Below are 21,215 nucleotides of genomic sequence, written 5' to 3' on the forward strand. Positions count from 1 at the left end.
CTCGGAGGACCAAGGGTGACCCCCCCTTCCTCCTTTCTCCCAGCTTCACACTGAGCAGACGTCACAGGGTCTGGAATGTCCCTTGGGTCGGTTCGGGTCAGCTGTCCTGGCTGTGTCCCCTCCCGAGATCTCGCCCACCCCGTCCCACCGCGGGGGGAAATGTCGGAAAGAGCCTTGGTGCTGTGTGAGCCCTGCTCAGCAGCAGCCACCACCCCAGGGTGCTGCCAACACCCTGCAGCTCCCAGCACAAACCACAGCACCGTGGGGCTGCTGGAGGGGAAAACCGATTCCAGCTCAGCCAGACCCAGTACAACCCCCAGTACTCCCAGTGCCCCCAGTGCTCCCACTGGGCAGCCCTTTGGGGGTTTCATGGCCATTCTGGCTGAGCAGGGTCATGGGTGGCGTCTCACGGAGGGCACTGGAGGGGGGCAAGGGGAGCCCACCTGCCCCCCCATCACTGCAGTGAGTTTGTTGGGGCTCAACCCCTCACTCTGGCTTTGGGGGGGGGGGTGTCAAGGAGAGCGGTTGAGCCCTGCTGTGCTGGAGGGGGCTGCAGGGATCCCCCAGCACAGAGCCTGGGACAGGCTGGGAACAGGAGAGGGCTCTCTACGGCCAGCACGCACCCCCCAGCACAGCACCCACCTCCCAGTCCAGGATCCTCCCCCCCAGTCCAGCACCCAGCACACCCCAAAATCGACACCCCCACCCCCAAATCCAGCCCCTCAATGCAGCTGCCACCCCCTGGCTCTGGTGGGTGCTCCCCAGCCCCAGGATCAAGCCGCAGCCCAGTATCAAGTCCCCAGCCCCAGTGACAGGACCCATCAGAGATTTGGCCACGTCTGGCAGGCAGGCAACTGGAAATCCTGACAGAATGCCTTTCACCTGACATGGGAATTTGCTCCCAGCTCTTCGGCCCAGGGATCAGAGGATCTCCCCGAGGATCCCTCGGTGCCGGCTGCAGGTCCTGTGATGCCACGGGTCCATCGAGATTCAGCAGCAGTGTCCCATCTGGGTCACCAAATCTTACCATAAATTGGACCTCAGAAGAACCCTCTGAGGCTCAGTTGGAAGTTTTGGAAGGCAGGCAGGCTGTGCTGCAGCGCTGGGTGCTCGGGGGATCATTCCACCCAACAGCCATGCCCAAAGCCAAGGGCACACTTGTTATGGACAAGAAAAGAAAGGAACTTTCCTGTCATATCCGAAAATACACACCTATTTCAAGAGGATCTACTGCCTGTGTGAATACACTGTCTGGGGGAGAGTCCCTGAGGGGCTTCCCCAGGTGTCTGCTGGTTCTCTGCCCTCCCCGGGATGGACCCACCCAAGCTGCAAACATGAGGTCCTTGGGCACAATCCTGCCCCAGGCCCCTCACAGCACTGAGCCCCAACTGCTGGCAGCCAGCAGCGAGCAGGCAGCAGCTCCCCCCTTTTCTGGAGACTTTGGGCTCACAAACGCAAGCTCTCAGTACCCAACACCCAAACCTGAGTTTCCGGCAGAGAAAGAGCCGCCGTCGCTGTGGCACAATGTAGTCCACGAACTTTCGACGAGCGGAGGAAGCAAGCAGTCGATTCAATGTGAATGACAGAGCAAGCTTCAGCTTTATTCTGTTGGCTTACATCCTTATATCCACTGAGAATTGCATATACATAGAACGCCTATACATATTTATGTTCTATCTCCGCCTATCTTCGCTTCTTATTGTAATTAGGTCTCCTCCCTTTTACGCCTGCGCAATGAGCTCTCAATGTCCTGGGCAGGGGGCGTGAAGGGAGGGTCGGTGGTCGTGGAGAGGAAGTTTCTCCCCTTCCTCACTGCTGACCTTTTCACCCTGAAGTCCTGCGCAGCCTCCGTCGCGCCCTGGGTCCGGGCCAAACCGCTGAGCCAGTCTGGGTGGGTTCTTGGAGTAATCTTTTGCTGACATACGCATTCTCGCAGGTAGGGGGGCAGCTTCAGTTCCAGGCAGGAGATAGTAGCTGAGCAACTCAAGCAATATCTATTTTGCGTAGACGTAACAAATCACCCTGTATTTAATCTCTAAACAGTTTTTCCATGCTGCCATCTCCTTGTTCTTGAAGCCATTCTCCAACAGCACAAGAGTCGGAGGCCCCTCAGCCAGAGCGGGTGCGGCCGTTCCTTCAGCCAGGGCTCGTCAGGAAAGGGCAAGTCTGGAGGCGCAGAGGGATCGGCGGGCAATGCCCTGCTAGTCGCTACCCCCCCACCGGGAAGGGGCACAAAGATGGTCCCGTGAAGGTCCCTACGTGGCTCCTGAGGCCTCGCAGGGGGAAGGGCGTGGCAGGGGGGCGCTGCCGGGTGTCGCAAAGGGGGCTCCACCTGCCTGCCCCAATATAAAAGGCCGCAGCCGCGCTGGGGCCACAGCCGTGGCGGGTGACAACAAGCCCACCCGGGAGCAGACACTTCCGATGCTGCTGCTCAGGCTGCTGCTCATCCTGAGCGAGGCCATGTCGGGGGCCAGGAGGTTCTGGGTAGGTGACGCCGCACCGCGCCGAGCTGGGGGGCGGGGTGGCATGGGGTGTTGTGGGGGGCTGTGGGGGTTGTGGTGCGGGGCTGGGAGATGCTCCTGTCTCACCCAGCTCTTGGGGTCCTGCAGGGGATGAGGAGAAAGGCAAAACAACAGAAAGAGAAAACAAAGGCCCAGACGGAGAAGCCGAGCGCTGAGCGGTCCCAGCCCCGAGCACCCTGTAAACGGCTGACACCCCCCAGCAGCCCTGAGCTCACCCCGCCTCCTTCCCGGGCAACGAATCTACTGAAGCACAGAGGGATGAAGGAGCCTGTGCCGACCCTGGAGACAGGGCGAGTGCCGGGGGAGACCCCCAGATCCTGCCCCAGCCCCTCAGCCCCTGCCCTGCCCGTCCCGCCGGAGGGGCCGGGCTGCGGCAGGTTCACTTACCTCTGCTCCTCTGCAGGGCCAGGGCGAAGGCGCCGAGCATGGAGGACCTGTGGCAGCTACCTGGGATGATGTATGCCTTGGACACCCCCTCGATAAGCAGCTCCGATTCCTTGGACAGCTTCTTCTGTGTCCCACCCATGGAGCGCCTGTACCCGCTACATCGGACACACTCTGTGGGCCCTGCCTCGACGAGGGCCTCCATTTCCTCCAGCGACAGCTTCTTCTACATCCCAGAGCGTGGGCCTGCTGCCATGAGGGAGCAGGTGGTGCAAAACCCCTCGGGACCTGCCCAGTCCTCCAAGGACGATCAGCGCCTTGTGACGACAGCAGGCAGCAATGGGACCCTCCCCAGGGTACCCTACAAGCCCCCCACCGTCACGGAGGTGGAGGCAAAGCTGCGGCAGCCGGGACACAAAATCTGGCTCTATGGGGAGAGAGTGGAGGTGCCGGGGGGGGTCCTGGAGAGAGACAAGGATATGGATGGGGACAAGACAAGCAAGAACGTGGCACAGGACACGAGCAGCTGCGCAAACAAGGGCAGCAGCAGCCCCGTGGGGCTGGAAAGTAGCAGCCCCAAGGAGATGGACATGAGGGGCCCCACAGAAACAAGAAGCAGCAGCCCCATGCACCTGGGCAGCACCAGCCCCGGGGCTCTGGGCAGCAGCAGCCCGGCACAGCCCAGTCCCCAGCAGCGGGTGCCCGCAGGCAGGACGGGTGGCCGGGCATCCCCGGGGCCATGCAGGCTGGGACGGTGCCTGCAGGAGGGCTGCGCCCGGCTCTGGAGGTATATCAAGGCCTGGTGGCAAGAGGGCTTGCAGTCCTGCTGCTGCTTCTGATGATCCCCCAAGACCCCGTGATAGAGAAACATTGAGAAATTAAGCACAGGATTAATAAAGTGATGATACTAGGTTTAAGAATTATCTGTTCAGTCAAAGGAATGTTGAGCTTTGGGAACACAGACCCAGGCCCACAAAAACAGAGACAGAGGCTCAAGGCCAGAGGAGGTGAAACCATGTCAACAGAAGATAATGGGCATTTTTTGACCCAACTGACTGAGCCGAGGCCAAAGGATGCACAACATTTTTTAGAAAAGGGGGTAACAAGCTGGACAGCCAAAACAAACTGTTTCTCAGGCTTGGCAATGTAGAAACTGGGGAGGAGGTGATGAGGAAGACTACTGGCCTTCCTCCTGACGACCCCCAAAGACGACCAGCAGGAGGCAATGCGCAAAGATGACAGAAACATTCCAGTTCTGCTGGCACAGGCCCTTTGAACTAAACCCCACTCGGGTTATCTGTATGTATGTTTGTACTGTGCAGCCCTATGAATATGGAGAAGGTACCTGCATTTCAGATGTAAGCGAAGGGGCCTGGGTGTGCACGCTAGGCAGAGAGATCCCCCGTGCACCCAGCGCTGCAGTAAAGAATCCTGCCTTCTGATCCTCTGATTCTGGGTCCCAGAGAGTTCTTCCTCCACCGGCTTTTTCGGTATCCCCGGCGGTGGCAAGGCTGGTCCCAGGGGAGCAACGGGCACCCCAGAGACAGCAGACGGGGGGTGTAGGGCTGGGAACCTCCCTGGGGCGACCCCACTTGCTGGCTTCAAAAATTAAATTATCATCTCTCCATCCCTGGTGCCGTGGTTCTTCCACCCAGCCCTCGATGCCCCTTCTCCCCCGTCCCTTTGCCAAACCTCCCTTTGGGTCCCTTGCTGACCCCCCCTCCTCTGCCAGGTCTCCCCCAGGTGCTGGCTCCGAGCTCCCCCGGGATTTGTCCCCTCTGTGCGGCCCCGTGTCCGTAAGCACCACGACGGGGACGTTTGCTTGGCCCAGAGCCGCTCCTGCCAGAGCAGGCAGGGACTGTGCCTGCCTGCACCCTGCTCCTGCCTCCTGCCCCCTCCAGAGCCCGGGGGCTGCGGGGCACCCACTGCAGGAACAGGGGGATGGGACAGGTCAGGTCCTTGGCTCTTTCACCTCAGATCTAATCCCCTGGGGCACACAGCTGCCTTCTCCGTCCTCCTGCACGACCCCCCCAGGGCACCCGGCCCCGCGACAAAAGCAATCCCAGCCGTGGCTTGACCTTTCCCGACGCAGGAACAGCCCAGACTCTCTGCCCCAGCACACTTTTCATGCCCACTACGGGGCCTTTATCCCCCTCTAGGGCACGTCGGGGGCTTGGTGGGGCCGGGCCAGCCTGCTTGGCAGATCCTCTGCGATCGACTCGCCAGGGGCTTTTGCTGAGCGCACCTCCCAGAGTTTGTTCCCAGTCCCTTCAAATACCCCCATGGGAGACTTGACCAAAACAGTTTTAGATGGGGATCAAACAACCTGACTTAAGTCTCATTAACAGACAAAGCCACAAGCCGTAGTCCAATGCACAAAGTCAGCAACCGTGAGCCAGTAAACAGAGCACGTAATCCAGAAACCGGAATCCAGCGCACACAGCACATCCTTCAAAATTACCAGGAGCAGCGGGTGCGACCCGCAGCCACAATTCTCCCAGAGGGGACTGAAAGCCCCGGCCCAGTTTCAGACCTCGTGGGATTCAAACCCACAGCAGCTCAGACCAGCCGACACTCGCACCCACAGCGTTTCAGACCAGGCATCCTCTGAGCTCTCCTCTGGGAGAACTTGTCCAGGAGGGACTCCAAGCCCTCGGTGCCCTTCGGGCCCTCTCCCCTCTCCCCGTGGCAGTGCCCCCCCAACCAGCCCGGGGCCAGACTGGGGAGGGAGTCAACCCAGGCGGCAGAAAGAACCCACCGGAATCGGGCTGCAAACCAGGGAACCCCCGGGGCCCCGGGGCCGGGAGCCAGCGCGGGCACGGCCCTGGCACGGGGGGGGCCACCGCAGCGCACCCCCAGGCCTGTGGCAGCTCCAGCGGGGCCGGCACCGGCCCAACACATCGCCCGGAAAAAAGCCCCTAAAATCCCGGCAAAAGTCCCGGCACCTGCTACCAGCAGTTCCCACGAGGGCCGGCGCTGGCAGAGGGGCTACCGCGGAGCCCCCCCGCCCCCCTCGCCCTCAACAAGCGCCACCCGTCTGTGTGTCGTCTGCCGTGGCCCCCCCGCCACGCCGAGGCCACCACAGCGCCGGCCCCGCGGTCCGGGGGCCAAGGAGGGCCCGAGGCTGCTGGCCAGCCCCCTCCGCCGCGTCCCGCTCCCCACCAAAGCTCGGCCCGGCCCCGCTCGGGGGGGCCGCCACGTCAAAGACGCGGGCAGGGGCTCTCTGTGCCCCCCCCCGGCCTCCCAGCGGCGCACGAAGGCCGAAAGAGGAGCCGGGGGGGCCTCAGCCCGCGGCAGAAGAGCGAGTCGAGAAAAGCCCCGGGCGCCGTCTCCCTCCCCGGGACTCTCGCTCCTCTGCCGGGCACAACACGGCGACGGCCTTCGCCCAAAACAAACCCCAAAGGACTCGGCGGGGCTCGTGGGGCCGCCACGCCGGGTCCCCCCCGACCCCAAACCCCTCCCGGGGTGACGCAGCCCCCGCAGCCGAGCCCCCCCTCCCCGTCGCCGCTTCCCCAAGCCCCCGCACCGGGACCGGGGGGGGCGGGACTGTCCCCTCACTGCGTCCCCCCCCGACCCTGCCCCAGAGCCCGGCGCTCTCGGGGGACACGGCGCGACCTGACCCCCTCCCCCTGCGCCCCCCAGGACGTCCCGGCTGGCCCCGGGGCTGAGGCTCCTGAGGATTAGGGGGGCTGGGATCCACCGAGCGGCCAGCGGGATTCCCCCCCCTCGCCCACCCCTGCGTGCCGCCGCCCTCTGTCCTCCCCCCGCCGGCAGCCCCTTCCCTTTTCCCTTCCCGCGGGCTTCTGTTCACAAACCTAGCAAGGGGTAACGGGAAGGACCGTATCTTGTAATGCCCTGGGGAAGAGGTGATGCTCTGTCGCCACAGGTCTCAGTCCCCGGTGATTCCCGGCAAGGTGTGAGCAACCCCCCCTGAGGGCGAGAGGCAGCCAGCGCTCAGGAGCCAGCTGTGGGGGCTGTGGGTGCCCCTGTGCCGACAGTTCCCAACCGCTTCGGCTGATCCTTTCAGCAGAATGTCTGGGTGATGTTTGCTACTGCAACAGGACAAACCACGCTGCAGTTGCCAAGTCTTAAAGGAGAAAATGCTGACAGTAATTGCAGCTCCTTAATGAGATATCTGGGACTACTAGTCACTAGTGAAAGATGTATTGTACTTCAGATGACAGGGAGTTAGCAATAAGGATGAAATGCTATCAGAATGGGTGCATTCAACTTTGGTTTGCAATATTAAGAATTAAGAGCTCAAGTGTTTAACCTCATTAGAAACTCGCCTGGTTTTCCCCCTGGAGTGCTGGGCAGGCTCTGCGTGGAACCCAACAGGAGGATGAAATCAGAGGTTTCCGCTTAAAAAAGACTGCCAGTTATTTTGGCCGGTTGATTTAGAGGCCGGACCTGCTTGCAGCGACGTTGGATGCCTCGCCCACAGCTGGACGCATCGCGTAGGGTTTCCCGTTTGCGAGGAAGGGCACGCTAAATCCTCGCTGCATCCAGGGTTCCCCAGCCATTGCGGATCTGAATGTTAGGGCCCCATCAAGTAAGTGTGCTACTCCGAGTTTTCCTTACTGTTTATTTTGTAGTATTTAGTCATATCCCTTAATTACAGGTAGTGAAATTAGCCTACTCTTTTAACTAGTAAGTGTAACTGCTCTATTGTTTTAGCCTTCCGTGGAACTGTTCTAAGTATTCTGGGTTTTGAAGTTTGTCTAACCCTTACCTGACAACAGCTTCCAAACAAGTCTTGCAGGTGCCGCTGCAGAACCAAGAAAGGGGAGATCTGGGAGGCATCGGCCTTACACAGCCTCGGACAAAGAGCTAAGCTTTGGTGAAGAGCAGGCCTCGTAAGATAGGTAAGAAACTGCAGAGTTGTGCCAAGGTGGCAGGGAAAGATCAATCAGGACAGCAGGCATTTTGCCTGGGCTTAGCAACTGCTGCCGACCCGCCTCAGAGCTGTCTGACTGAGTTAGAGCTGAGAGCTCTCTTCCCCCAGCAGCTGGGAGGAGCGTGCAAGATCAGGCCTGGGGATGGGCACAGTGCGGTGGACGAAAAGCCGATCTGACTGGCCATCATGGTTGGTGTAATCAGACAGTCTGGCTGGGATGGCAAAACGGGACCCCTTCAGCAGTCCCGGTAAATGACAGTTGGTTTGCAGTGACGCTGATACGATGGGTTTGCATCTTGAAGAAGGAAGACTATTTAATAATGATTTGGCTAAAAGGTTACCAATTACTGGTTGGTTAAAGGATTAGTTTTTACATGGAATAACAGTTTAAATTGTCATTGTAATTCTTTTAATGATGTTAAGCCGTGTGTGCAAGTATTTTATGAGAACAATGGACCGAGCAATAAAAGGGGTCTAGACTGCTCAAAAACGAAAAGGGGGGTTTGTGGAATGGCTGGAAAACAACAGAAGCATGATGAGCGATCCAGAGCGAGCGGCCTCGCTGTAACAACAGGCTCTAGCTGGTGTGGAGAACACCTGCAAGGCCAAGGGGCTGAGAAACTGCGTGCGTAGCCAAGAGATAAGGAAGCTGGGCTGTGGAAAACAAGATGTTTACCTGGCAGGAGAGCGGCGTGTGGACACCGCACCCGTCCAATCATCGAGGGCAAAAGGGCGCGTGGACAAGTAGCTCCAGCCTGTGAGCAATCAAGCAGCTGCGCGTGGGCTTGAACTTGACATCAGATAGAACAGGTGGCTTGGCTGTGGAGGTCGAGAGTCTTAGACATGCTGCACTTCAGAATAGGGCTGCCATTGATTTTTGCTTTTCGCACAAGGCCATGGGTGTGAAGAATTTGAGGGTATGTGCTGCGTGAATCTTTCTAATCCCTCTCACTTTACATTTCAGCATTGTTAGTAACCGCACGACAGTGTGCGTAGTGGGATTATTGACATGCAGTCCTCCTCTTTTAATGAGATGTTGTCTGTCTTGTGTGGAAAATAGGATGGAGGCCTTAATAAAAAGAAAAGGGGGAATTGTGGGTGCCTACGCCGGGTCGCGAAACTTCTGCGTCACTGACAATGTAAAAGTGTCATCAGCATTTGGGTTAGCAGATTAACGATGTCGAAATTAAGGACGCACTTGTGTTAGAAGACTAACGGCGTTTAGATTAACGACGGCTAATAGCAAAAGAATTTGTGCCTGTTAGAGAAGAAACAGATAAGAAGGGATTCTCTAAAATAACAAAGCAGAAATTGGTGTACCGGCTTTGCGTGGCTATCGGTCCGTGTTGAAAGTGCTGAGAGATACTCGTTTTTGAAAAGAGCATGCGCTAGAGCAGCACACGGATTTGCGGTTAGTTTTAGATTGTACAAGGGCACATAAGGGCTTGCTTTTCTAATAAGCGACAGAGCTCGACTGTTCACCATATTGGTGTGTGTCTTGTCTCAGCCTCGTCCCGCAGAAATAAGGCCTCCTGCAACACTCCCGCTGCCACAGACACGCTCTGTTCCCACGCCCTCTACAAGAGGCTCCGTTTCCTCGGACAGTTTCTACTGTATCGACAGCCCGGAGGGCACAGCCCGCTGCAGAAGATACGGTCTGTGAGCCCCGCCTTGTCCAGCAGCCCCGGTTCCACAAAAATCCTCCCGGAGCGTGGGCCTGCGGCCATGGCAGAGCTGGCGACACAAAAAAGCGCTCGGGACCCACCCAGTCCCCTGAGGACAATGCGGGACTGGTGGCAACGGTGGGCTGGGCTGGGACCCTCCCCACGGCACCCTACCAGCCCCCCACCTGCATGGAGGTGGAGTCGCCAAACCTGCAGCACCCAGGAGGCAAAATGTGGCTCAATGGGGGGAGAGTGGAGCTGCCCTGGGGGCTCCTGGACACAGACAAGGCTGCGGATGGGGACAAGACCTGAAGGCAGAACGTGGCAGCGGACAGGAGTGCCCGGCTCTGGGGGTGTCCCAAGGCCTGGTGGAGTGGCGCTTTCAGTCCTGCAGCAGCTGCTTCCTCAAGCCCCTGTGGTGGCAGCGGTGGTTCCAGAGGAGGGACGGGCACCCCGGAGACAGCAGATGGGTGCTGAGGGCTGGGAACCCGCCTGGGATGATCTCATCTCAAACACGAAAAAACAAAGGATCCTTCCTGCATCCCTGGTGCCGCGGTGCTTCCACCCAGCCCTTGATGCCCCTTCTCCCCCGTCCCTTTGCCAAACCTCCCCTTTGGGTCCCTTGCTGACACCACCCCCCCGACGGGTCTCCCCCAGGTCCTGGCTGTGAGCTCCCCCGGGATTTGTCACCTCTGTCACCCCACCTGCCCCACCCAGCCCCCTGCCATCAGTGCAGTGAGTTCATTGGGGGCTCAGCCAGCAGCGAGCAGGCAGCAGCTCCCCCCTTTTCTGGAGACTTTGGGCTCACAAACGCAAGCTCTCAGTAGCCAACACCCAAACCTGAGTTTCCGGCAGAGAAAGAGCCGCCGTCGCTGTGGCACAAGAGTCGGAGGCCCCTCAGCCAGAGCGGGTGCGGCCGTTCCTTCAGCCAGTGCTCATCAGGAAAGGGCAAGTCTGGAGGCGCAGAGGGATCGGCGGGCAACGTCCCGAAGATGGTCCCGTGAAGGTCCCGGCGCGGCTCTCGGGCCTTACACGCAGGCGGGCAGAAAGCGCCTCGTCCCACCGCGCCGGGCCTGGCCTCAGCTACGGGGTCTCTCGGCTACGTTGGCCCCGGGGCCCTGTGGGGTTTGTCTCTGAGCCTCCAAGCGGGCCGGGCCGGGCCGACACAGGGCTCCCTGGTTCCCAGGGGGACACCCCAGCTCCTCCTGAGCCCCTCGCAGGGGGAAGGGCGTGGCAGTGGGGGGCTGCCCGGTGTAAGAAAGGCGTCTTGGCCCACCCTGTGATGTCACAAAGTGAGCTTTGGCAACCCGGCGATGTCACAAAGGGGGCTCTGCCCACCTGCCCCAATATAAAAGGCAGCAGCCGCACTGGGGCCACAGCCATGGCGGGTGACAAGGAGCCCACCCTGGACCAGCTCCTTCCGATGCTGATGCTCAGGCTGCTGCTCAGCCTGAGGGAGGCCATGTCGAGGGCCGGGAGGTTCTGGGTAGGTGACGCCGCACCGTGCTGTGCCAGGGGGTGGGATGCTGTGGGGTGGTGTGGGGGGCTGTGGCTTGGGCCTCACAGCTACTCCCATCTCACCCAGCTCTTGCGGTCCTGCAGGGGATGAGGAAAAAGGGGAAAAAATGCAGAAGGAGAGAGAAAGCCCGGGTGGAGAAACAGAGAGCTGAGCGGTCCCAGCGCCGAGCATCCCGCAAACGGCGGACACGCCACCGCAGGCCTGAGAAAACGCCGTCCCGTTCCCGGACGACTTCTCAAGCCAAGCACGGAAGAAGGACGAAGCCCGCCCCAACCCGGAAGACGCGGTGAGTGCCGGGAGAGACCCCCAGATCCTGCCCCAGCCCCTCAGCCCGTGCCCTGCCCGTCCCGCCGGAGGGGCCGGGCTGCGGCAGGTTCACTGACCTCTGCTCCTCTGCAGGGCCAGGGCGAAGGCGCCGGGAGCAGAGCACCTGTGGGAGCTACCAGAACTATTGTCCTTGGGTCCGCCCTTGTCAAGAGGCTCCCTTTCCCCAGAAAGATTTATCGATGTCAAAACCCCGTGGGGCGTGTGGAAGCTGCCCGAGCTACGCTCGGTGAGTCGCCCCTCGTCATTAGGCTCCGTTTCTCCAGAAAGTTTTTGTGATGTCCAAACCCCGTGGGGCGTGTGGAAGCTGCCCAAGCTACGCTCTCTGAGCCCTCTCTCGCCCAGCAGCCCCAGTTCCACAGAAAACCTCCCAGAGCAAAAGCCCTTGGGATACGCTCAGACCACCGCGGATGATCCGGGGCTGGTTGCAAGGGTGGGACGGGCTGGGACCCTCCCCAGGGTACCCTACAAGCCCCCCACCGTCATGGAGGTGGAGGCAAAGCTGCGGCAGCCGGGACACAAAATCTGGCTCTATGGGGAGAGAGTGGAGGTGCCGGGGGGCCTCATTGACACAGACAGGGCTGCAGACGGCGACAAGATCCGGAAGAACGAGGCACGGGGCAGGAGAGCCGGGCTCTGGGGGTGTCTCAGGGCCTCATGGCAGTGGCTCTGCAAGTTCTGCTGCTGCTGCTGCTGCTGCTTCCCCAAGCCCCCGAGGTGACTACGACGGTTCCAGAGAAGCAACGGGCACCCAGGAGACAGCAGAGGGCGTGTGGGGCTGGGACCCTCCCTGGGGTGACCCCAGCTGACAGCTTAAAAATAAAAATGATCTTTTCTCCATCCCTGGTGCCGTGGTTCTTCCACCCAGCCCTCGATGCCCCTTCTCCCCCGTCCCTTTGCCAAACCTCCCCTTTGGGTCCCTTGCTGACCCCCCCTCCTCTGCCAGGTCTCCCCCAGGTGCTGGCTCCGAGCTCCCACGGGATTTGTCCCCTCTGTGCGGCCCCGTGTCCATAAGCACCACGACGGGGACGTTTGCTTGGCCCAGAGCCGCTCCTGCCAGAGCAGGCAGGGACTGTGCCTGCCTGCACCCTGCTCCTGCCTCCTGCCCCCTCCAGAGCCCGGGGGCTGCGGGGCACCCACTGCAGGAACAGGGGGATGGGACAGGTCAGGTCCTTGGCTCTTTCACCTCAGATCTAATCCCCTGGGGCACAGAGCTGCCTTCTCCGTCCTCCTGCACGACCCCCCCAGGGCACCCGGCCCCGCGACAAAAGCAATCCCAGCCGTGGCTTGACATTTGCCGACGCGGGAACAGCCCAGACTCTCTGCCCCAGCACACTTTTCATGCCCACTACGGGGCCTTTATCCCCCTCTAGGGCACGTCGGGGGCTTGGTGGGGCCGGGCCAGCCTGCTTGGCAGATCCTCTGCGATCGACTCGCCAGGGGCTTTTGCTGAGCGCACCTCCCAGGGTTTGTTCCCAGTCCCTTCAAATACCCCCATGGGAGACTTGACCAAAACAGTTTTAGATGGGGATCAAACAACCTGACTTAAGTCTCATTAACAGACAAAGCCACAAGCCGTAGTCCAATGCACAAAGTCAGCAACCGTGAGCCAGTAAACAGAGCACGTAATCCAGAAACCGGAATCCAGCGCACACAGCACATCCTTCAAAATTACCAGGAGCAGCGGGTGCGACCCGCAGCCACAATTCTCCCAGAGGGGACTGAAAGCCCCGGCCCAGTTTCAGACCTCGTGGGATTCAAACCCACAGCAGCTCAGACCAGCCGACACTCGCACCCACAGCGTTTCAGACCAGGCATCCTCTGAGCTCTCCTCTGGGAGAACTTGTCCAGGAGGGACTCCAAGCCCTCGGTGCCCTTCGGGCCCAACCTGGCGAGGCTTTTGCCGCCTCTGGCAGGCAGGCAACCGGAAATCCTGACAGAATGCCTTTCACCTCATGTCCTGGTTCAGCTAGGATAGGGTTAAGTTTCCCCCGCAGTGGGGAGGGGGCTCCAGCCGGGTTATTCAGTTCCACGCTGAGGTCAGGTCCAGGCGCTGAACCCGAAGCGCAGGAACAGTTTCTTTGTGGCTTTTGTCCCTGAGCGCACATGGACAGTGCTGCTGTGTCTCCTGCGGTATATCTCTGATATCTTTTGTCCTGTTGACTGTTACTGCTGTTACTGCTATTGATGATGTTTGGTTTATTATCTGTTACGCTGTTGTATTAAATTTTTCCACATCTGAACCCTGGGGTTTGGATCTCACTGCCTGCCCTGTCCAGTCCGAGGGTGGCAGAGGGACAATGGCGGCGTGGTCTCGGGTCTGGCAGGGCCTAAACCACCACTAGAGTTTTCTAAATTTATTTGAAATAGAGACAAGCAAAGCCGCACAGGGTATGCGGGGAGTCAGCGCTCCACAGCCAATGCACACCCTTCAAACCAAACCCACTCTTTTTATAGTCTGGTTTTAATACACATTCATAAAAGGGGCGTCTCTCTTCCAAAAAGTCTCCACCTTCAGTCTGCACATGCGAGTGGAGTTTGTGGAACCTTCTTGGATTTTCTGGTGTTGTAAACAAGGGGCTGTCTGTCTGGTGCAAGGGGCTGTCTGGTGCAAGGGGCTGTCTGGTGCTTTCCCATTCTCCCTCCACCCATGTGCAGTAACAACATAGTCAAAACATCCACTTTGACAAGAGCCTGGAACAGGTTTGAAGACAAAACCCTAATAACTTTTAGCATATATACACTGTAATAAAACATATATGGTGTTTGTTATTCAAACCTCAAGCTATGGTTAAATATATTATTCGGTAAATGAAATCTGAAAAGAGACTGTGTTAATGTCAGGCTGTGTTGTAACTGTCAGACAGTGTTACGATTCTCTTAGGTATAAAACCTCTGGGTGTTTTGCACGTTCCGTGTAACCTAAGGTTGAACAGCAATAAGAGATCAGGCATTATGTCTCCCGTTGCGATGTTAAAATCAGTTGTTAGAAGGGAGCTAACATGGCCGCCGTCCTCAAGGCAAGGCGTTACGGCCAGACCGCTCCGGGCCGTGGATACCAGCGCCCCCGTGCTGAGCCGTCCCCTCCTCCCCGCGGCGGAAAGCCCGCGGACATTCCCTGGCAACAGAAGCCCGGCAAGGAAAAGGTGTTTGCGACAGCGCCCACCTCATGCATCTTCATGAAGGCGGCACTACAAAAGGACTCTGTTCCCGCAGGGCGGGTGTGTCTCGGGGGAGCGGGGGCTCCCGGCGCAGCCGGCGCTGTTTTGCTCACCGGCTCATGAGTTTTGTTGGCCCCTGAAGCAAATCCAGAGGCGGTTATTTCCCCCTAAATTGCGCCTGAGCCGTGACGCCCCCAGGCAGCCATTTTGAGCTGGTCCCCTGGAGCAGCGCGGGGCGGTCAAGAACACTCCGCGGGGCTCCGGCCGCCGCCCGAGGAAACTCCTCGAGGTGCCCTGGGCCTGGGCGCTGCCCCGAGCGGGCCCTGGAGGCTGAGCGCCCTCCCTGGTGAGGTGAGTGAGAGCGTGTCGGGGGCCCTAAACCCTGGGCCGGGGCTTTGTTCTGCCTTCGGCTCGTCCTTGCGGCCCGGGGAGCTGTTGTGCTCTCCGCGGCGGCCGGCGGGAGCTGCGGTTTGCCAAGGGCTGGTTAGTTGTGTTGGTAACTTTCCGTTTCTGCGGGCGGGGTGTTTGTTTGGGGCTCCGTGACAAGCTGGCGCAGCCGGCGGGATGTGGGTAGAGGAGTTTTTAGAGCAGCCTGGTCGTGTCCCTGCTCCCCCAGACGTCCAGCGGGCGAAGGAGAAGAGGTTTGATGCGGCGCAAGTGGTGAGAAGGCGGAAGAAAGCCGGGGGGGGTGGAAGGCAGGAGCGGAGGACAGGTGTGCGCCACCGGAGGTGCAGGATTGTTTTGTTGTGGAGCAGAAAGCGAGTTCGGTGAGCTCCGGGTGAAGTTTTGGCGTAAAGCGGGTGAAACTGAAAGCGAGTGTTTGTGGAGGATTTCTGTAACGGGGGGGGGTCGGATTCTGTGCGAGCGGTGCCGAGGCGGGAGAATCCCGCTGGCCGCTCGGTGGATCCCAGCCCCCCTAATCCTCAGGAGCCTCAGCCCCGGGGCCAGCCGGGACGTCCTGGGGGGCGCAGGGGGAGGGGGTCAGGTCGCGCCGTGTCCCCCGAGAGCGCCGGGCTCTGGGGCAGGGTCGGGGGGGGACGCAGTGAGGGGACAGTCCCGCCCCCCCCGGTCCCGGTGCGGGGCCTTGGGGAAGCGGCGACGGGGAGGGGGGGCTCGGCTGCGGGGGCTGCGTCACCCCGGGAGGGGTTTGGGGTCGGGGGGGACCCGGCGTGGCGGCCCCACGAGCCCCGCCGAGTCCTTTGGGGTTTGTTTTGGGCGAAGGCCGTCGCCGTGTTGTGCCCGGCAGAGGAGCGAGAGTCCCGGGGAGGGAGACGGCGCCCGGGGCTTTTCTCGACTCGCTCTTCTGCCGCGGGCTGAGGCCCCCCCGGCTCCTCTTTCGGCCTTCGTGCGCCGCTGGGAGGCCGGGGGGGGGCACAGAGAGCCCCTGCCCGCGTCTTTGACGTGGCGGCCCCCCCGAGCGGGGCCGGGCCGAGCTTTGGTGGGGAGCGGGACGCGGCGGAGGGGGCTGGCCAGCAGCCTCGGGCCCTCCTTGGCCGCCGGACCGCGGGGCCGGCGCTGTGGTGGCCTCGGCGTGGCGGGGGGGCCACGGCAGACGACACACAGACGGGTGGCGCTTGTTGAGGGGGGCGGGGGGGCTCCGCGGTAGCCCCTCTGCCAGCGCCGGCCCTCGTGGGAACTGCTGGTAGCAGGTGCCGGGACTTTTGCCGGGATTTTAGGGGCTTTTTTCCGGGCGACGTGTTGGGCCGGTGCCGGCCCCGCTGGAGCTGCCACAGGCCTGGGGGTGCGCTGCGGTGGCCCCCCCCGTGCCAGGGCCGTGCCCGCGCTGGCTCCCGGCCCCGGGGCCCCGGGGGTTCCCTGGTTTGCAGCCCGATTCCGGTGGGTTCTTTCTGCCGCCTGGGTTGACTCCCCCCCCAGTCTGGCCCCGGGCTGGTTGGGGGGGCACTGCCACGGGGAGAGGGGAGAGGGCCCGAAGGGCACCGAGGGCTTGGAGTCCCTCCTGGACAAGTTCTCCCAGAGGAGAGCTCAGAGGATGCCTGGTCTGAAACGCTGTGGGTGCGAGTGTCGGCTGGTCTGAGCTGCTGTGGGTTTGAATCCCACGAGGTCTGAAACTGGGCCGGGGCTTTCAGTCCCCTCTGGGAGAATTGTGGCTGCGGGTCGCACCCGCTGCTCCTGGTAATTTTGAAGGATGTGCTGTGTGCGCTGGATTCCGGTTTCTGGATTACGTGCTCTGTTTACTGGCTCACGGTTGCTGACTTTGTGCATTGGACTACGGCTTGTGGCTTTGTCTGTTAATGAGACTTAAGTCAGGTTGTTTGATCCCCATCTAAAACTGTTTTGGTCAAGTCTCCCATGGGGGTATTTGAAGGGACTGGGAACAAACCCTGGGAGGTGCGCTCAGCAAAAGCCCCTGGCGAGTCGATCGCAGAGGATCTGCCAAGCAGGCTGGCCCGGCCCCACCAAGCCCCCGACGTGCCCTAGAGGGGGATAAAGGCCCCGTAGTGGGCATGAAAAGTGTGCTGGGGCAGAGAGTCTGGGCTGTTCCCGCGTCGGGAAAGGTCAAGCCACGGCTGGGATTGCTTTTGTCGCGGGGCCGGGTGCCCTGGGGGGGTCGTGCAGGAGGACGGAGAAGGCAGCTGTGTGCCCCAGGGGATTAGATCTGAGGTGAAAGAGCCAAGGACCTGACCTGTCCCATCCCCCTGTTCCTGCAGTGGGTGCCCCGCAGCCCCCGGGCTCTGGAGGGGGCAGGAGGCAGGAGCAGGGTGCAGGCAGGCACAGTCCCTGCCTGCTCTGGCAGGAGCGGCTCTGGGCCAAGCAAACGTCCCCGTCGTGGTGCTTATGGACACGGGGCCGCACAGAGGGGACAAATCCCGTGGGAGCTTGGAGCCAGCACCTGGGGGAGACCTGGCAGAGGAGGGGGGGTCAGCAAGGGACCCAAAGGGGAGGTTTGGCAAAGGGACGGGGGAGAAGGGGCATCGAGGGCTGGGTGGAAGAACCACGGCACCAGGGATGGAGATCATTTTTATTTTAAGCTGTCAGCTGGGGTCACCCCAGGGAGGGTCCCAGCCCCACACGCCCTCTGCTGTCTCCTGGGTGCCCGTTGCTTCTCTGGAACCGTCGTAGTCACCTCGGGGGCTTGGGGAAGCAGCAGCAGCAGCAGAACTTGCAGAGCCACTGCCATGAGGCCCTGAGACACCCCCAGAGCCCGGCTCTCCTGCCCCGTGCCTCGTTCTTCCGGATCTTGTCGCCGTCTGCAGCCCTGTCTGTGTCAATGAGGCCCCCCGGCACCTCCACTCTCTCCCCATAGAGCCAGATTTTGTGTCCCGGCTGCCGCAGCTTTGCCTCCACCTCCATGACGGTGGGGGGCTTGTAGGGTACCCTGGGGAGGGTCCCAGCCCGTCCCACCCTTGCAACCAGCCCCGGATCATCCGCGGTGGTCTGAGCGTATCCCAAGGGCTTTTGCTCCGGGAGGTTTTCTGTGGAACTGGGGCTGCTGGGCGAGAGAGGGCTCAGAGAGCGTAGCTTGGGCAGCTTCCACACGCCCCACGGGGTTTGGACATCACAAAAACTTTCTGGAGAAACGGAGCCTAATGACGAGGGGCGACTCACCGAGCGTAGCTCGGGCAGCTTCCACACGCCCCACGGGGTTTTGACATCGATAAATCTTTCTGGGGAAAGGGAGCCTCTTGACAAGGGCGGACCCAAGGACAATAGTTCTGGTAGCTCCCACAGGTGCTCTGCTCCCGGCGCCTTCGCCCTGGCCCTGCAGAGGAGCAGAGGTAAGTGAACCTGCCGCAGCCCGGCCCCTCCGGCGGGACGGGCAGGGCACGGGCTGAGGGGCTGGGGCAGGATCTGGGGGTCTCTCCCGGCACTCACCGCGTCTTCCGGGTTGGGGCGGGCTTCGTCCTTCTTCCGTGCTTGGCTTGAGAAGTCGTCCGGGAACGGGACGGCGTTTTCTCAGGCCTGCGGTGGCGTGTCCGCCGTTTGCGGGATGCTCGGCGCTGGGACCGCTCAGCTCTCTGTTTCTCCACCCGGGCTTTCTCTCTCCTTCTGCATTTTTTCCCCTTTTTCCTCATCCCCTGCAGGACCGCAAGAGCTGGGTGAGATGGGAGTAGCTGTGAGGCCCAAGCCACAGCCCCCCACACCACCCCACAGCATCCCACCCCCTGGCACAGCACGGTGCGGCGTCACCTACCCAGAACCTCCCGGCCCTCGACATGGCCTCCCTCAGGCTGAGCAGCAGCCTGAGCATCAGCATCGGAAGGAGCTGGTCCAGGGTGGGCTCCTTGTCACCCGCCATGGCTGTGGCCCCAGTGCGGCTGCTGCCTTTTATATTGGGGCAGGTGGGCAGAGCCCCCTTTGTGACATCACCGGGTTGCCAAAGCTCACTTTGTGACATCACAGGGTGGGCCAAGCCGCCTTTCTTACACCGGGCAGCCCCCCACTGCCACGCCCTTCCCCCTGCGAGGGGTTCAGGAGGAGCTGGGGTGTCCCCCTGGGAACCAGGGAGCCCTGTGTCGGCCCGGCCCGGCCCGCTTGGAGGCTCAGAGACAAACCCCACAGGGCCCCGGGGCCAACGTAGCCGAGAGACCCCATAGCTGAGGCCAGGCCTGGCGCGGTGGGACGAGGCGCTTTCTGCCCGCCTGCGTGTAAGGCCCGAGAGCCGCGTCGGGACCTTCACGGGACCATCTTTGTGTCCAGCTTTGAGCTCGCTGGGCTGCGCACGGGGCTGGCGCTGATGCCCGCGAGCTGGGGGCGGCAGCGGGGCGCCTTGTGTCCGTCAGCATCTCTGTTGCACTGGGGCTGCTCCTGGCCACTGTCACGTTCTTCCTTCGCCCCTTGTCCCCGTCCGCAGCCTTGTCTGTGTCCGGGAGCACCAACGGCAGCTCCGCTCTGCAGTGCTGGGGCCACATTGTGACCCCTGCCAGCCCCAGCTGGGCCTGCACCTGCATTCTGGGGGCATCTGGGGGGCTCCTTGGGGAGGGCTGTACCATCGCCGCTGGGCCAGGTCCATCTGCATCCACCTGCAGAGCGCCTCAGTCACGGCCTGGCTGCTGAAGATGTGCTGGGTGAGCTCCTGGACGCGCTGCCACTTGGCCGTGGAGTTGGCCGGGGGGGTGTCAGGTGGCGTCTCCACATCTCTGAATGTCAGCCCCTTGTCTGCCTTGTCCCCAGGTCCCTGCTGACTTCTGCTGTGGGGGGTCCTTGCCCAGGGCCAGCAGCCCCTCATCATCCTTGGGGGGACCGGGGGGTCCCCAAGGCTTTTGCGCCACCAGCACCGCCATGGCACGGGGCCGGGGCTGGGGGAAGGAGGGTGTGCATGGCACTGGAGCCACTCATCGAGAGGGGGCTCTGGGCTGCCGTGGGGTGTCGGCCGTTTGCAGGGTGCTCGGGGATGGGACCGCTCAGCGCTCGGCTTCTCCGCCTGGGCTTTGCCTGTCCTTGTCCAACATTTCGCCGCCTTCCTCCTCCTGGGCAGGATCCTAAGAGCTGGGTGAGATGGGAACAGCTCGCTGGCCCACACCACAGCCCCCCCGCCCCCCAGCACCTGCCACCTCTGGCTTGTGGGGGGGGTTTGAATGCTGAGTACAGCCATGAGCGACTGCCTCCAGTATACGTGTTGGAAATGAGCTCTGAAGTCCATCCTCGGGAATGGTTTCTGTAGTTCTTTCCTAACAGAAAACTGCCGTCCTTCCGAGTGTGCCTGACGTCCCGGTTCACAAATCACAGGAGCAACAATCCTCCTCGCCGTGTCCCCATGCCCTTGCGCCAAGGCTTCTCGCCTCACTGTTACCCACGGATCATCCCCAGCTAAGGGAGGACACAGGCCAGATTCTCTTGTAGCATTTACAGGGTCAGGGTCTAAACGATTATCACCGTCCAAAGACCCAGCACATAAAGCTTGCCGCAGGGGTTCAGAACACGTGTCCTCCGTGTCCTCCGATAAATCTGACAGGAAACGTCTCGGTGCTTTGGGGCGTTCCGGCCACGTGGGCGAGTCCTCATCGGCAGGCAGTGGGCATGTGGAAGGGGCTCGCGGCTTTTCTGGGGGTGTCTCAGGCACAACTGTAGACTCGGACCCACTAGGTGAGGTGGCAGCGGCTGCAGCTGCCGCGGCAGTCCCATCAGGTTTTAACTGTTTCGGGGATTCCTTTACCCGTTGCCGTGTAGTTCAAGATGACGCAGCAGGGACCCCACGCCTTTTGCACCAAATAAGCAAAGTCCATGTCAGCTTTTCCTCAGACTTGATTCCCATCTTCTCCAGAATTCTTATCAAAGTATGTAAAACAGTCTTTTTCTCGGCAGAAGTCTTCTCCCCCCCCCTTTAGTCCCCAGCTGCTCACCTTCTCTCCAGGTGCCTTCAGTTACTCAGGTAACAGGAGCCACTTGCCTGCCGGCGTGGTCTGCTGCTACTGGGCCCAGGTCAGGGCTGGACTGAAACGGGCAGGGGGGGCGAAGATGGAAACCGGAGAGTTCGGGCAGTTCCCAGCCGCTCTGCCCCGGGGTTTGCAGCGGGGGCAACGGGCAGCGCAGTGTGGCACGGCACGGGATGGCACGGCGCGGTACGGCAAAACACGGCAGGGCCTGACACGGTCCAGCGCGGCGCGGCAAAGCCTGGCACGGCACGGCGTAACACGGTGTGGCACGGCCGGGGCAGGACAGCACAGCACGGCGCGGTACGGCACGGCACGGGGAGGAGCAGCGCCGTGCGCGGGGCCCGTGCAGACGGTTGGTCTTTTCGGCAGAGAAGAGATGCCGGAGCCGGGCGTGCGGCTTCAGCGCAGG

Source organism: Athene noctua, unplaced genomic scaffold (genome assembly GCF_965140245.1).
Source record: "Athene noctua unplaced genomic scaffold, bAthNoc1.hap1.1 HAP1_HAP1_scaffold_337, whole genome shotgun sequence".
Lineage (NCBI taxonomy): Eukaryota > Metazoa > Chordata > Aves > Strigiformes > Strigidae > Athene > Athene noctua.